This window comes from Coenobita brevimanus, chromosome 107 (genome assembly GCF_032717465.1).
Source record: "Coenobita brevimanus isolate Jiangsu-jjx chromosome 107, ASM3271746v2, whole genome shotgun sequence".
In the NCBI taxonomy this organism is placed as follows: Eukaryota; Metazoa; Arthropoda; class Malacostraca; order Decapoda; family Coenobitidae; genus Coenobita; species Coenobita brevimanus.
In genome coordinates this window covers 4,923,120-4,935,266 of record NC_137060.1, presented here as the reverse complement: position 1 = coordinate 4,935,266, position 12,147 = coordinate 4,923,120, and positions in this window count along the sequence as shown.

Here is a 12,147-nt window from a genome sequence, read left to right as displayed (position 1 = left end):
TGCCATGTCAGAGTATTTTCACCGTTGCCTTCCAGCACATCCACATTAACACGTCTTGGAAGAGTTGTGATTTCTGCGTGCCTGAGATGCATCACAGAATACGGTACCTACCGTATAGCTAGGTTATGAAAGTATGTATGATCATGTGTTTATTCAGTATGCATGATGCAACGCATTCACACAAACGCAAGAATTGAATGCAAGTCTAAAGCTGTCACACAGATTTTAGTAAAGTGCGTTTTAGAGTACTTGCTCGTACCGTATGTATCAAAAGCATGTAACATAACGTTTTTATGTTGTATACTCGATGCTGTACACCGCAACACATTGTTAGAGATCAGACTGCAGTAGAGTTATAGAGTCTGAAGTTAATATATACGGTATATTAAAAAAAATTGGCCTGTGTGTGTCAAAAACATGTATCATCTTTATGCTTTCTACATGATACAACCCACACTCACATTTGCTTTAAAGTTGCCATGCCGTAACTATTTATGTACATTGCGTGCTAGAATACTGGCACCCATGCATCAAAGTATACATCTTCCTATTTTTATGCTGTATACAGGATACAAAACACTCACACATTTGCATATAGAGCCGCGTTGCAATACAAATGATGGCGCTGCCGGGCACTCAAAACCTGCACGCTTGCGATTTCTAACAGGAAAGCCTGGCTGTGATTAGCACTAAACAAGAACTACGCCAACACTGCCCTCGTTCATCCCACACCCACTGATCTAATGACACCGATATGCTAAATACTGCCAGTGATGTGTGTGTGTGTGTGTGTGTGTGTGTTTTGGGGTGTATCGGTAGGTCTTCGTTTCTTATCTGCATACCATATAGGCGCACGCACACACATACACACATCGGTACACACATGCAGAGATATATATAACCACATTCATACATACATACATACCGCTCTCTCTCTCTCTCTCTCTCTCTCTCTCTCTCTCTCTCTCACACACACACACACACACACACACACACACACACACACACACACACACATATATTTTCCTGGATGTAGCTAGATATTCCTGGCCTAGCTACCTTCATGACACACACACACACACACACACACACACACACACACACACACACACACACACACACACACACACACACACACACACACACACACACACACACACACACACACACACACACACACACACACAAATAAGCAAGTAATATTCTTCTGTAGGACTGAATAGGATAGCTGCGAACCGACGCTGCTAATTGTACGATACAAGACTGGCTGATGAAGAGATGATTTTGAATATTTTAGTTCTCATAGTTTAGGCTAAATATCGTCATAAAGGCAACGACGATAGTCGTAGTGACGGTTAAAAAAGAAAACAATTTCTTCATATCAAATTGTCTTACAGTGAGGCTGAGAATGTATATAAATTGTATGGGGTAGGCCTAAAGGAGTTATTCCTACTGTACATATCCAACTTATTGCCAAATAGGGAGTGCTGCTTTATTTATTGATGGATAAAGCAACTATTTCACAAATAAATAAATTATCATCCATCCAGGCAGAGAATATAAGTAAATGTAATGTGTAAAAATGTTTTTCATACAAATCTGAAGTATGATCCAGTAAGGAATGCTTATAGCTAGATTTATTAATGGGCAGTAAAATAATTCCTACAAATCCGTAAATATCTTTAGGTTAGGCAGAGACTATATAAATTTAATGGTTCTCAAAAATTGTTCCTACAAATTAAAGTTATCGCCAAGTATGGAATGCTCATTGATTTATTGGGAAAAAAAATAGATATTTTCTACAAATCATTAAACCCTCCTCACGCGAGGCAGAGAACGCACATAAATTTAATGGGTGCAAAAAGTTATTCCTACAGAGCTGAATTATCGCCGTGTAGGGAATGCTGACGGATTTACTGATGGTTTAAAATAAATAATTTCTACGTATATGGTATGAAAGATATCGTGTCTGCGAGGTACATGTGTTATGGATTTACTGAATATAAGAATCAAGTTGGTGAAAGATACCACACACGCTGCCCTCTGCTGCTGCTGCTATTATACTTGTTTTAATTTAACGACCTAAAATTGCCATCTCTTCATGTTGGATGTTGCGTTGCAACAAAAGCATAATACTAGAATATGATGGTATTCTAGAAGAAGTGCTACAGTACGGAAAGAATGTAGGCTACAGCTGTAATACCGGTACTGTCTTATTCTGCCTTTGCGCTTTATGAAATATATTAAAAAAGTAAAAAAAAAAAAAAAAAAAAAAACATTGTGTGAAAGAACTAGAGTGAAATTCGTTTGGCACAGATGGATAATAGCAGCAATAATACCGTAATAATAATGATATTAATAATAATAATAATAATAATAATGATAATAATAATAATCATCTTAGTACGGTATTTTTCTGTTTTTCTAAAGCGTCAGTTCTTGTAAATAAACTACGATCGCTCAGTACGTTGAACGAAATAATGTAATAAAAAAGATGTGTTAGGACTGGCCATACCAACGTGAAGCATGTGATTGACAATATGCAAGGCAGTGAAGGGTTAGTGAAGCTGCACTTGGCTGATTTCACCTGACGGAACTGCCATTCCCACATATTTGTTCATCCAGCGGTGCTGCAGAGGGACGCCTTCACTTGGTGGCACTGATATAACCGGTCGGCATCGCGGCTTAGTTGTACAAACGTCCCTCATCTACCTCCCAATCCGCCCGAAAGGAGTATAATATATTGTAAGAGGGCAACTTCAGCCTGCAGTTCACTGGGTTCACGTAGAGATGAGCCTAGGGTTGCAGCAAGTACACTACTACTACAACTACTACTAGGCCTAACTCTCACTCAGATAATGTATTTGTGTAGTTTTACTGCCTATGTTGCTTAGGGCAGACGTCTTTTGTTGAAGGAGTTAACGATGACTGTAATCCCTCCTGTTACAAACGTTTATCCCAGTGTGTATATATAACCGTCTGCTGATAGCTTGAACAGAATGAACCGTCATCGGACTGAAAGGGTTAGGTTTAAGATGTACCGCCCGGTTCACTTTAATTAGGCGTAAATTTGCCCATCTCCATATTGAATGCTGAGCTATAACGGGAGAGTAACATACATACATACATATATATATATATATATATATATATATATATATATATATATATATATATATATATACCTTGTATATGTATGGTGCTAGTCACGAAGTGCAATGGAAAGGATGTGGGGCCGTAGCACTGCATTTTTTCTGCCACTGAGTTACGTGAGAAAAGTTGGAAAATCACTAAATTTCCACCTAGTAAAAATGACTGAACTCCAGATGAATGCACTACTTTTGTCCTGAGTTGCATCTTTATCTTATATAGGGTACGATTGAAATCTCAAGAATTTTATACATGATGTAAATTTAGCAGTCATATAACTACAGCTATATAGCCAGACACATTAATCCCAGAAAGAGTAACCACAGATGAATCGCCTCCGTGTCACCCCGTCCTCCGCAATAAGGCTGCCATCTCTCCAGTTCATATCACCGTCTCATGCTTCTCCAGCTCATCACTCTATCATATCTCCGGTCTCCATCTCCCCCTCCTCTCCAGCACCTTATTCTCACACACCCTTAGTCAACTCAATCTCCATTCCCTGCACATTGTCAAACTCTCTCAGGATACTTGTAATGCATCCTAGCACAACCATAGCAACACCGCAAAGCTCCTTCACTTCCTTATTTGTTTTGTACTCTGAGAATATACTGTATTTTGAATATAGAGCTAGCTCGTGCTGTGATTTTTATCCTCAGTTCTCATTTTCTCTTTACAGATTGACGCTGAACCAAGCTAAAGAGCCTTACGTGATATATCGTTCACCTGAGCTCATCAAGCCTTGTGACCCCTGGACTGACTCAGTGACCCAGCCTGTGTGTCACCTTGCCCACTGACCCCATGTACACACGTGCTGTCAGAGTGTGACGCATGTTGTGTTGACATCGTCACGTGCAGTGTTTATTTTGCCACTTGGTACCCTTGGCTATTGTAACACGTGCTCATTATCATGCCTAGACGTGGTATGGTACTGTAACTACAGCCATTGAAACACGTGCTCTGAGATAGTGATTTTTGTTGTGCTTGCATTATCACATGCCTTCCACCTTTTAAACACGTGCTGTTATATAATTGTGCTTAGTGTGTACTTCTCACATAGTACCCTCAGTGGCCTCTACACGTGCTTGGCTGTTTGTGAACCTCTGCCACTTGGGACTTTCACTCGTGTTCTTGGCAAGCAGTTCATCAGTGCATATTTACCCTAACCACCTGGTGCTCTGTATATATGTGTTCTGCATTATTAACTCCTGCTCGTTTTGTTTACCCTTGTCACGTGGTAGCTACCTGAAACGTGTTTGCTGTTGACTCAGCTGTGTGTATTTACTGTTTCCACGTATTACTGTCAGACTTTTTTTTACCACTTTTTGCCCCATTGGTGACCGTGTTACCTGGTTTCAAGTGGTATAGCTGATACAAAAAGTAATTAAAATAGACATCAGGGTGTGTGAATCACTCCAGATTACAGTGAAGGAGCTTTGGCGTGCTACGGTGAACATGGCCTCAGTTGCAGTGAACGTACAGTACAAAATATAAAGGTGCAGTTTAGTGAACATAGGGTGAAAAAGTGACATGTGTGAAATGATTGTAACTAAAGTGAACGCAGTGTGAAATGTGTGAAGAGGAAGTACTCACTAATGATATGAAGGCGATTTATAGTGGAAGAAGTGTGAAGTTTGCGGTGGTGAAGGAAGTTCAAAGTGTTTGTGGTCACAGTTAAAATAATTGGCGACAGTGAAAGAATGTAATGTTATTAGTGACAGCGAGAAAACCTTGAAGTTGACAGCGACAATACTGTACTAACAACGAACGGTAGCTATAAAATCAGTGTGAAGCGATACTAGCGACAAAATGACTGATTTAGTTAATTGTCCCGATGATAATGTGCTATTACTTATTCAGTATAAGTACTATGATAATAATTATAGCTGTATAAAGTTACTAGCTGTCAGTAATAATTGTTTGAATTTTAACTTGGAAATAATATAATCAGTGTGAAGAGTTACTAGCAACAATAATTAGTGTGCAAACGTAGCTAGTGACTGCGAGAAGTGTGACAATAAGTGTCTGAATATATACTAGCAATATTATAATCAGTATGGAGAGTTCCTAGCAACCATATACGGTAATCAGTGTGAAAAGTTACTGGTTACAGTGAGAAAAGTATTACCCGTACTGTTTTAATACCGGTATATACTAGCAGAATAACCATTGAAAAATTACTAGCATCCATATTAGTGTGAAAGTAGCGACAGTGAAGGTAGTGTGAGAGTCAGGCTCTATAGGCTAACCCTGTGCCGGCAGGAAAACAGTGGGAAAACCCGGTCACCATGAAGACTGCCACCCGTCTCACCGTTCTGCTCAGGACCTTCTCCTTCATGACAATAGGTGAGTAGGAGGAAGTGAGTGTGTTTATTCTGTCTGTCTGTCTGTCTGTCTGTCTGTCTCTCTCTCTCTCTCTCTCTCTCTCTCTCTCTCTCTCGTGTGTGGTACATAAACATTCAGCTTGTCAATAAAGCACATCACTGTTAACCATATCCTCAGGAGAGGTCTTTCCTGAGTGGTATTAAATGTCCAAGGATAGGTACCGTGGTATGTACTGGCCAATATAACACATTGTTCAGAAGGCCATAACGAGGATACTGTAATGATTCTAGTTTAAGAAATCCCTCATTAAATAAAATCATCAGGAAATATCACTTATTCAGTGTACATGGGGTTAAAACACACACACACACACACACACACACACACACACACACACACACACACACTAATAAACAGTGTGGCGTTGACTACAGTACAATAGAAATGACTAGCCATCGACTACCTACCGTAGCCGAGGCTATATGGTTTAATTATGAATTTTTTGTGGGTGATTTATTAACAATACCGTTAGTTTTAATAGTAAGGAGTACCGTACGGTATTCTAACGGATTAATTGAAGTAGGTTTATATTTAGCAAGTGAAGGCTGTGACTCTCTCTCTCTCTCTCTCTCTCCCATTTAGGACCTAATTGTATCAGTCGCGTGTTGTTTGTCAGTCTCTCTCTCTCTCTCTCTCTCTCTGCGTCGGTCAGTTAGTTTGTGTTGCTATCATTTGTATTAATAATCTTTACTGATTGATTTGTTTATCAGGCCGTCACTCTGTTTTTCTGTAGATCCACGTGACTGTCATTCTCTTTCACTTTATATTTATTTCTAAATCTGTCTTTCTATCAGTATGTGCCTGTCTTGTCAGTCTGTCTGTATCTACTAGTATCTGTCTATCTGTCTATCTATCTATAGTGTATGCCGAGCTTATTCAGTCCAGGAGTATTCTGTCTGGGTGCTTGTATTTTTGTACACCAACCGTTTACCGTATACCTTTGTAACTACTGTGTGTATACAGTACCACCTACGTAGGCTAAGTTATCGATATAGCCTAAATCTGTATACCATATCATTCCGTTCACTTAACATTGTGTATTTGTATGTCTGTGTATGTCTTTTTATCGATCAAACGTGTATATACTATTTATAAACAGTTCGGTATGTGTGTGTATAAAGCCTATTAGTATATTGCAGCACTAATTATATGAGTAATCTACACATAACTCTGAAAATGTGTTCAGGGACAATGTAAGTCAACGTTTATTTATCATTTACTGTATCAACAACAACAGTGGTTCTGTTTACCCTCCGCCTGACGCCATTTTACGAATCAGTCCATTATCGGGCCGTCGCGTCCACTTGTCCACTTGTGCTTGTTCTTTCGTGAAATTTTCGTGGTTCTCGCGACTGGTTGTGGTTATCGCAAGTGTTGGTGTTCTCTGGCGATTGATTGTGGTTGTCTAGCGATTGTTTCTGATTTTGGACCGAATGGTGACTAGTGGCATCATCTCGCTGTTTGCTGTTATTCTCTGGTGATTAACGGTGTTTATCCCGCTGATTCAGCCAATGATTTATGTAAACAGGTGTCATTTAATTGAGACTTTTACCTATTGGTGTATTCAGACCCTGTCACAGCTGTCCGACGGTAGCGAGAGAGAGAGAGAAAAAAAAAGAAATCGTCATCGTGGTGAAGGGTTAATAGAAACTGATATTTTATGCCGAAGCATCAGTAGGAGCGGCCCTGTCCGTCTGTCGTTCACTAACGTTTGTGTACGCGAGGTGCTTTATACAAATAGACTTTAGTAAAGTCCCATCAGTACGGCCCTGATGGTCCCGCATCTGTCTAGGCTAGTACTTTAGCACGTGTTCACGGAGATGTCTCCCTTAAACAGATTAAATCATATGGGGTACTAAGACAAAATATAAGCACAGCAAAACTGTACGGCAGCTTCATCCCACAGCAGGCGACTGTATGAAACCTAGAGGCTCACAGCAAATGTAAATAATGCCTTAGTTAGCCTAATCCTAAGATGATGTCTGTAACAGTAGCCTAGTTCTTCCTAAAACCAGGCTATGTAGCGACAAATTCCCAGTCGCTAGGCAACGCATTCGCTCAAAACTTCCTCTCTGCCTCTTCCCCATCTTCATCCTCATCCCCCTGTGAAAAGGATGCACTTTGTCCCCCTCCTTGTGTTTGTTGCTGAGTGTGAGAAAAGACCATCTTACTAAATGGGCCAATATGAGATTTTTTTTCTTCAAGTGAATAAAAGCGGCTGACAGTATCAAGAATTGATTAAAAATGGCGTTGCTGTGAATTTCATTGCGCTGAATATAATCGTCCGTCGCATGATGATATAAAAAGGAGAATTCAACATCATCAGTCATGGTTTTTAATAGTTTTTAAGTATTTTTGGTGTCCTGGGTGTCTGAAGCATGGTGTGACGTTAGCCGGAATAAAATGCAAAGCAGGTTGGCCAAACTGTAGTTAGGGAGTTAAGGGTGAATGCACATCACACCCCACGCAGTCCAGCAACCTGGGGATGAGTTCAGAAAGTATTTATAACAGTTAATCACTGTCATGATGATATTAGTGTATTTCATATCTTTCACTGTCTAGTATTCAGTCTACTTTGGTTGTGAAGTGTTTGGTAGCAGTAGTAGTGATGTTAACAAGAGTTAAGCAATTATGTACGCAGCGTAAGCCCAAAAAAGTGTATGAATATGGTCCTGCAAAGGCGTGTAGCGCCTACGGGCCAGAGGTCAGGGGTCAGGGTGGGTGTGGGGATGGAGGCTTGGGTGAGACTGAGACTTGATTCTAAACTTTTTTTCTTTTTCAACTGGACGTAGACTAAAGAATTCGCTCTCTGAGGCCCAGGTAGATAGATGGATAGATAGATAGATCGATAGATGTCCTCTGTTAATCTTGGTAGCTTATTCAAGGTTGCGTATATTGTTAACTATGAGTAATATTTGCATGGTATATACAGCAAAACTAAGTTGGTAAGGTCAAGTTGTGGGAGTGTGTAAGGTCATGGACAGAGAAAGTCACGTTTCATACACTTACCGGTACCTGTTCAGTCTGCTCTCTCTCTCTCTCTCTCTCTCTCTCTCTCTCTCTCTCTCTCTCTCTCTCTCTGATGTCTTCACAGAATTTGGTAGTTCGGTAATATCAAGATAAAAACCTGTAAACCAGTTTCACATTCAGTTACCAATCAAGTGTTTTGGAATTACCACTCAGCTAAATAAAATCACCTGTCTATCTGGAATATAATGCTAGAGGTATTCCCACCATGAAAGGGTTACTGGTGAGAATTTCAACGCCATCAATCACATAACGGCTATTCTTGCCGGTTATATAACACATTTTATTCACCCTACGAAAGACCTCGAACTTATGGCCGGAGTGAACGATGTACGGTACCGTATTTAAATCCTTCACTTCGAAAAATTACCCGTAAACTGAGTACATTTGTGTGTAGATAACAAGGCTGAAATACCCTAAGATATGTGAACGTGGACGGCCTGGCTCCCATGACTCACTCTCGGGTCCATAAAATCGTATGGAGTTGTGAATAGAATGGTACGGTAGACATATTCCCACCTTGAGAGGGTTAACCCCTTCGGTATCATGACGTATTTTCCTTTTTTTAATACTTTCAGGTTATTTCATGCTACTGTTGGCGTTGGAACTGGATGGATCAAATATAACCTTCATTAACCACTGTGTTGCTATGGCACTCCCCTAATCTGATAAGGGATTTGATATAACCATTAACCCCTTTGTCGCTGTGGCATAGCTGCCTCTAATCTGATAAGGGACTAGGTATAGCCATTAACCCCTTTGCTGCTGTAGGACTCTCCTCATATGAATAATCGTCTGGAGATAGCTAGACTATAATAAAAGTACGGTACGTCATGGGATTGAAAGGGTTAATGTTGACAGTTAACGCTCTCCGGCATCTGTGACTCACATTCAGCTGCATAAAATCGTTTGGTGTTACCTGGAATTGAATTCTGAAATTCTCCTGACCATGAGAAAGCAAAATTTTCAGATTAAACGAAAAACTCGAAAACGGTTGGCACTTCATTTCAAACTTGATCATCATGGGGGGCCTATGGAATATAGCCTATACGGTACCGGTATTTCAATTTGTACACCTTGGAAGTTAACTCTCGTGGGCTGCAGTGACTCACTCTCGGTTGCCTAAAATCGCCTATATTACTGAAATACAACAATTCTTGAGCTGTTCTAATAATGAAAAAGTTAGCTAGCCTATCAGGATTTACTCTTCAAGGAAAAGGACAAAAACATATTCTCATTCTCGTTAGAAATTACGCGTACCTGCGTTGGTACTTCAGTGAAGACTTTATGATCATGCAACGCCGATAAAATATTTAAGTTGGCAAAGCTTGTAAGTTAACGTTCAGACTCCCGTGAGTCACTCTTAGCTGAATGTGTCGTCAGGCGGTAGCTAGTTTAGAATCCTGGAGCTGTGACAACCATGAGAGAAGCAATTACAAATTACATGCTTATGGATTACCAGTGGAATACCGGTATTTAAGTGTGCAAGGTTTGGAAGTCTGAAAAGCGATTAGCAGTTTTCTTAGCACCGAAGGAATGAGCATAAATTACGTGACCAAGACAGTATCACATTCACCAGTTAGTAATCACTTCCGTTAAAGCTTCATTGTAAACGATATCATCACGACACACTGATGGAATGTGTAGGTATAGCTATATGTAAGGTTATGATACATTAAATCTAGCCTAATATCGGCAATGTACTCAGCAGTAAAGAACAGTGCCTTGAAAAAATGTTGGACAAAATACAGGAAAAATGAACCCATTCAGTCTGGTGTTTCATTTATTTATTTATTTATTTTCACTTTTGCCCTTTTTGGACGATTTTATTCAACATACGAAAGAGTTCTTGTTACAAGAGAAGTGATTAATAAGGCTTGTTTAACTCCTCCATTTGGAAAAGTCTGTCCTAAGGTGAATTAAGAAAAGGTTAACAGTGAAGAAAGGCATAGAATACATGCTGGACAAAACTGCTGAATAAAAGCACATGAAGACAAACATGAACTAGGCTAGTAGATGATGGTAGTGATGGAGTTAATGTATATGGTAATGTACAGCTAAAGTACGGTATACGACCTTAACCTTTATAGCCTGAGGACTTGTATTTTTTATACGACATTAATTCTTCCTTCCATCAGACGATTGTATTCATCTTAGGGGTTACATACCGGTATAGCCCTCATTTAACGCGTCAGTGCCATAGGGTTCTCCTGGGTTAAAAAGAATCGTCTGAGGAGGCCAAGGATATATAAATAATAATGGCCTGGGATTGAGTAACATGACTCACACTATTCATTATCCCACCACTACAAGGTGGCTCTTCTCGGTTGAATGGAATAGTTTGGTGGTGTATAACCTTAACTCATTCACCCCTCGGATGTATATAATCTTGTAGTCTTGCTGCTGCCAGACGATTTATTCTGGTTAGGAGAGTGCCTTACCAGTAAACTATACTCTGTTGACTTTAACTAGGCATAAAACTGCCATCTATCCATATTGAATGCTGAACCGTAACGAGAGAGTAATGTTATGTGTTGCTCGTCATGAATGCTGAACCGTAACAAGAGAGTAATGTTATATGTTGCTCGTTACTGTGAACAGCTATGAAGAGGCTACCGTATAGAGCCGTAGTATTGTGTTATGCTGCCAACTAGCTAAGGGAAATAAGCTACAAAAGGACAAAAATCCCCGTCAAATATATGATATACATAAAATCAAAGGCGTCCGTGGATAGCGAGATTAGAAGAAGAATTATGTTGCTCAGATTCAGGGGCTTGAGATGGAAATATAGGTTCGTATTGTAGGTGACATGAGAGGCTTCGTAGCACCTCTTTCTTAGTGATTTACTCTGTATATTACGCCTTAACATTCTCCTGTAGCTGCTCATGTAGACTGAATAATGGTAACGTTTGCCTGAGTAACCTACAAGAAGGTATTGAGTTATAATGTGCAATATAAGTAGCCTAAGACAAAGGTGTTACGGTTTGAAAAACCGTATCCAAAGCAACTTAAATGTAGCCTAACCCGTAGAGCCAATTAAGAGATGGCAGTGAGTCTCCCAAGGCCACAGGAACGCCACCATAAGTGTGTTCAGTGGTAAAAGCAGTTCCCTGTCCGCCTGGTTGGACCTCGCCTGTACGTAGTTTAGCATTTTTTTGTTCAGTTTTTGACCTTAAAAAAATTCACTGGATAATATTTTTTTCTTTGAGGTGGCCCTTTTTTTTTTTTTTTTTTTTTTAATAGAGAGGGTCAATTTCCTTGCGCACCGGGTACATGTAAAGGTTTTCAGTTGCTGAATACAGCATACATGTGTGTGTGTGTGTGTGTGTGTGTGTGTGTGTGTGTGTGTTGTATGCTCAGTATACATATATGTTGTATGCATATATACATATGCAGTACATACCCGATATATACACATAGGCATATATATATATAAATATATATAAGTACATACGATATAAATAATATAAATTCAGAGAGAGAGAGAGAGAGGCTTGTTCAGATACAGGCAGGCTACGAGTACTGTATAAACAGTAAGCCAACCAGTCTGAAGTCTGTCAGTGTTAGTTCAGTATTCTGCCGTAAGAG